Genomic DNA, 6,238 nt, shown 5'->3' with positions numbered 1-6,238 from the left:
TTCGATCGGACTGGGCAGGAAATCCCAGCGTCCTGGAGGGATGTATCTGCCCCATCTCATCCGTGAGTCATGCAGGATGAAGGGGTCACAATGGCAAAAGTTCATGCTTCCCCATTATGCTCCCACACGAACATCTCCGAGCGAAGGCCCTGAGGCGCGCAGCTCCCCGGCACAGCCCCCAGCAGGATGACGCCTGTTCCATCACCACCTCGGCTGCATTTCACTCCCCCCTCTCTGCCCCAGCTGCCTTCCAGTCCCAAACCAACCCATGGCTGCACAGCTCCACCCTTTTCCGCCACAACCCACAAGCACCACTGAACACCAGCTGTGTTTACAGGATAAGGGCCTGTGGTTTCACCCCAAAACCCAGCAAGAAGACACCTCGCTTGCCTGCACTGTTGCACTGGCGAGTTGGGGCTGGAGGAATTGAGAGATGGTGGCTGGGGCTGACCACTCGTGGTGATGGTTTGGAAGAGCTGGTGTGTATAAGCTATGCCGAGAGCAGTCATTCCTGGTGTGGGAGCTGGCGGTGGGCAAAACGGGCTGGGTGCAGATCTGGCTGCCTGCACACAGCCTAACAGGCTGATGGCAGAAAGCGATGCCCTCAGTCAGTCTCTCAAAATAAGGGCAAAAAACCAGAAATGACGGAAGGGACGGAACTGAAGGCAAAGAAGGGAAGCGATGACACGACGAGAGCACGCTGCTGAGCGACTCAGCTACATTTTAAATGTCTTTTTTTGCAGTTTGCATTGTTGGAATGCGCAACCCACTGACCGTGACCCAACACAATTCTCTCCTCACAGTGTTGCAACTTGTATGAGAGTTTTAATCCTGAAAGGATTAATGTGCAGGGATAGGGAGGGAGCTGGTAATTTGGATTGCATTGCTAATACATTTAATGAAATTAATATAAAGTAACACAGTAAACACACCATCACAGAGTTCTACTGAAAGAACGTCTAAACTGAAGGAGAAATAGGAAAGCAACAGAAGAAGGCATTATGTGTGCTCAATCCTTCTCGAAGCTGTGCAACAGAAAAGATGCTGAGCCTCAACTGCTACATTTCAGTTTTGTCTCCTCTGCAGTTCAGGTTGTTTCATCTCACTTCTCTGGTTTTGAGGGTCCCAGTGTAGCAATAACAGTGGGGAATTTTGAGGAAATGTTGACTGTAGAAAAGCAGATTTTCTATGGATAAAATCATGTGATATAAGCATACAGGTACACAAGTGCGCATGTAAATGAATTTTCAGATCTGGAGATGTAAATTGAGCAGGTGACTGCTATCCTCTGCGCTATGAATATCCCCATAAAACATATCAAGCAGAAGAAGAAATTAACAGTATTACAGGTAAAAATTATCACATTAATTGTCTAAATTCTTAGTGAAAGCCACAGAAGTAAAAGCTTGAGGCTTGGAAATGGAATTTTAAAGACATTTTACAGACATACAGCTCCTCTCCTATTCAAAGTCTTATAGTCTTATGAAGAACCCCAATTTCAATTCCAGAGTATTCTCCAAAAAGGTATTACAAGTATTCCTCAGTTTCTTCACTGCTCATAAAGCTCTATAATGGGTCTGGGATCCAGACCGAGAGGGCTTAATTTCACTTAAGTCTTTATTTTTCCTATTGCATGGACATCTCAAGATTCCTAGAAGCAATCAAAGAACAAGAGGAGACACGTGAATTTAGATGGAATTTTATAACCTCCGAATCTGGGCCTTGTCAGTGATCATTACTTGACTAAAGTATTGTTTTAATAGTGAACTGACATCTCTGGATGCAGACAAGACACACCTCAAAAGACCACTACTTGTCAAGGCAAGGTTTTTTTATATGGCTCACTACAGAGAAAATCAGCATTACAGTCTTAATCCTGAACTTTCTTGACTCCTGCAATTTTCATAAAGCATGCAATTACAAGGATTGGATGTGATCTGCCAGGGCAGATAATATACAGATACCTGCCCCAGCAACCAGATGGATGCCAGCTGTCTCTGCCAGTACTGCTTTCTAAAGGATAATCTCTATCCTCGAGTGGAACACATTAACATGCTTTCACTTTATCAGACCAAAAAGCTGTCTCTCAGCAGGTACTTAACACAGAAGAGACAGTTCCATTGAGAGAATGTCCTCCAGTTTCGCCTGCCAGCATCTTTCAATGATTTGAAAGTCATGTCATCTTTAGATTTGCAGTCTGGACAGTGCTGAACATTTAAGCTTGGTCCAGCAAATGCATACACCTACACTTAGCTTGATCATCAATCATGAGCAGTCAAAGCAACTCAAATGACTTAAAGAACTATGGTTATGTTTTTCTCCACCTACAGACTATGGAACTCAGCAGAGAGGACTGCAACCTAAGGCAGCAGCATATTAGTATCCAATGGACACATGTCCATTGCATCCAGGAATCCCTTTAGTACTCATTTCTCCCCTTTCCTCTATCTTACACTGTAGGGAACAGTCAAGGAACATATTCCACCTCTTCAACAGCCCCCTGGAAGCCAATCTCTGTAAGGGTGGTAACAACACTGCTAAACAATTCACAAACACCGGAGAATGCTGAAGAGCAAAAAGTCTCAGTACAGATGACACCGTCTCACCCAGTCAAGTTGCAATATGCATAATCCTTGCACAGAGAGTACCTGGCCTCAGTTGGTAAATTAAGTATTTTAGCAAGTATTTTTGAGATCTGGTTTTGTTCTGTTTTTATTTAGCTCAATACATGGAATGAATTAACATCAGCTCTATGAAACTCATGTCTCATTACAGAAGCCGTCAATTTTTTGAAGAGCCCTAAATATTTGACTGAGTTCTATTAAGTGAGTGGGCTTTTTTATCCTGGGTGTCTCTATGCCAGATAACAAATAAGTTGCGCTGTTTTGAAAGTTCATGGCAAAATTAATCCTAAAAATGCACTGCATTTTATAATAATTTTTTACTGCTCACATGTTACAATCTTTTAAGATTATTTTCCAACCCACACTGGCTTTAGGAAGGTAAGCCTACTGAAATAAATGGTTTTTTGTTGTTACAGTGATTATCTGTATAGTTTAGATTTGGTACAACATATCCTCCAATACTGTTTTGCAAATTAGAGCCTAGTCCTATTTCCTTTGAAGCTGGCTAGCAGAAGTCTGATGGTTTCAATGGGAGGATAATTCCTTTTTGTGAATAAAGAAAAGCAGTTACGTAAAATAATACTGTCAGAAATGAAGAATTCCCGAGTGGTGCCTATAAACTCAAAGAACTGAAATTCTCACCAAATGTTTATCTCAGAAACAATGAAACACTACATGGTTTACACGGACTTGCTAAAAATTGAAAGGAAATATCTATGTATGTTGGTGATACATTCAAACATATGTATACTTCTATACTTTTTTCAATTATCATTGCTATTCCATATGAGCACAGAAAGTTTCTTTTGTCCAGTTTTAAATTACATACTTGATTTGCTTAATGGCCACTGGCTTCACATTTAAGAACATGGAAATTTAAAAGGAAAAGTGGTATTTCTAATGCTACATACTACCTGTGCTTATTCCATTACAAAATTGGCAGTTTTAATTTTGGAGTTTCTGGTATTTTCTTATGCTATCTCTCCAATTACAGTATATAGCAATGATTTATGACATATTTCCTTGGAACTGATGATTTCCATGAAAATGATGATGTATGCTTCCAAGCAGCTAAAAGGGAACACTCTTGGGGATATTAACAATGCTCATGAGTACGACATAATGAAACCTGTTTTCATCACGGGCATTCGTGCTTTTCTGCTATTCAAGGGGCATAAAGGACCTGAATACAGGCTACACTGAGTTTCAGCCTGAAGGGAGCTTCCAGGCTGTCTGAAAACCGTAGCTGGACACTTCCCTGCTGGCCTCTGGGGGGCCCCAGCCAGTCCTGAGCTGCTCCTGCAGCACGGTCAACTGGCACAGGTCAGAACAGGACCCGGGCTACTCTCCTTTTTGGTAGGACTACGGCTTGCACTGGACATGCAAAACCACCAGGCAGTTGTCACTGTCATCTTGACAGACTGCTGCACCCCTGGCACGCTGCAAGACTGAGACTCTGATTTAATCTATTTTAAGTGAAGCTGTGCAGAGGTGAACACATGCCAGGAAAATTTTTCACTTCTCCCGGCAGTCAAGGGCACCCTTCATGTTCCCTGTGTCACCAGCCCCTCTCCTAGGTCCCTCCTGCCTCTTGGTGCTGCTGCATTTCCATCCCTGTGCCAGTCCTCACTTGCAGCAGGTCTGTCCCGCATTCCTTCACATGGATGTCTCTTGAGGCATCCCCTCAAGTGTGAGAAGAGCTACATAAGTGGGTTTCAAACCAGGGGCATGGAAGGCAGCCAGGGCAGTAGCAGATGTCCCTCTGTCCCTCTCCAGCACGTTCAGGTAGCCCAGGCATTGCTTTATTCTGTGGCAGCTGGGGGGAATGCAGTAGCACTTCAGAGCATTAAAATAAAACAACAAAAACATCCAAGCTACAAATGTCATTTTACTTCTTACAAAGAGAAGGCCACAGAATTTTTGTCCTTTCCACATTTAAGATAAAGGAAGGGGCTACAGAGGGAAAAAGTGTGCTGCTGTTTAGCATTGGTATTGGTTCAATATTTTAATGGTTCTTTCTTTTTTTGTATTAAGATGGAGTCCAGCTTGTGGGGTTTATCTTTTTATGGTTTTTTTTTTTTTTTTTTTTTTTTTTTTTTTTTTTATAGTAACAGAGTGAAGCTTCCCTTACCTTTTCTGCTTTGGAATAGCCACTTTGTGGTGCACTCTGTGAAAGAGATGTTAAGTTTCAGGCTCCCAGGCTTACACCCAATATCAGGCTTCCAAAGATCAAGAAGCCAGCACAGGAGATGTTTCTTCTGACTGCTGCAGGATTCTTGCTGTCTTCTTCGACCCTTGTGGCATGGTGCTGGCTCCTGCTGGGAACAGGGTACTGCACTAGGCAGACTTGCCTTGGGCCAGCTGGACACTTTTGCTGATCCTAAAACTAAGGCATAGTAATGTAATTACAGAAAAGCTTCCGTTTTCAAGTTCAAGTCAGAGAAGCTAAGGCTGCAACCTCAGGACAGAGTGTTCACAGTCTCAGGAAAAAACCTTGCAGAAGTCCAGCTTTACACACAGGCCCAGCGAGTTAGAGGAACCAAACAAGAATCCTCACCAAAGCTGGTGCCTGGCTATCACCCCATCACCTTGACACTCCAGAGTTAGTTACCTTTGGCAGACCTGAGCCTTTGTGGGAGCCAGCCAGAGAAACTGTCTGACCACATGGATCAGCTATGCTAACACTCCCCCAGCGAACCGGAGGGATGGGGCTCTCGACTCCTGAAATTCTGTGCCTTGATATTGCTGTGACCACAAAGTGGAACCCAAGATTTCAAAAAGTCTGTGTGTTATCCTTGCAGAGCAGGCAATCCCAGCTGTAACCTGCCCCTTAAGGTCAGCAGGGAAGAGACGCTGAACCAGGGCTCTCACTTGAAAGTTGTTCTGTTGGTCCAGAAAACTGGCCATAGTGGAGCATGACAGAATGATTCCACCCCATGCACATTTCCCATTTCTGCTACAAGAGACCATCTGCCTTCTCTGGTCATGCACTTGGGGATGGCTTCTTTTCTAAAGAGAACATCCGATTCGTCTTGACCTTGGCAACAATTTGTATGTCTGTATTGGTTTAAGTTTTCAAGCTGTCTTTGTGAAAGAAATAACCCTCACTTTAAGATGAAGAAATCGTAAAACTGATGCATTCGTTGTATTTCAAAGATCCCGAAAGCAGACACGAGGTGTTCCTCAACTCTTGGCACAGATTTTCAAGTCAACCACAACAGGCTGGGCCCAGGAAGGTTTCTCACCGGCAAAAAACTTCTGGAGCAGGCAAACAGCGCCTGCCCATGCCAAGGACAGGCGGCACCTGGGTGTGCCTGAGTTTTTTCTGCCAGTTCCACCAACATGGAAACCCTACAGGAAACCCTCGCCCGCTTGGTGAATGGGGAAAATTACATGTTTTCTGGAAAAAACTTTCCAGACCTAAATTTGGTGCAGGCTCACTCAAGCCCCTGCCCGCTGTCTCTGCAGGTGCACACTCCAGACCCAGGGGGCCGGTGCCGGTGCTCCGCCTCGCCTCAGCCCGGCCCCGCGGGGCGCAGGGGCTCAGTCCGGGGCCGCGGCGGCACGGGGCTCGGCCCCGCTGGGGCGCCTTCCCGGGGGCCGGGAGAGCCGCC

The sequence above is a fragment of the Corvus brachyrhynchos genome, unplaced genomic scaffold, assembly GCF_000691975.1.
Source record: "Corvus brachyrhynchos isolate BGI_N302 unplaced genomic scaffold, ASM69197v1 scaffold56, whole genome shotgun sequence".
NCBI lineage: Eukaryota > Metazoa > Chordata > Aves > Passeriformes > Corvidae > Corvus > Corvus brachyrhynchos.
This window is presented reverse-complemented; position numbering follows the sequence as displayed.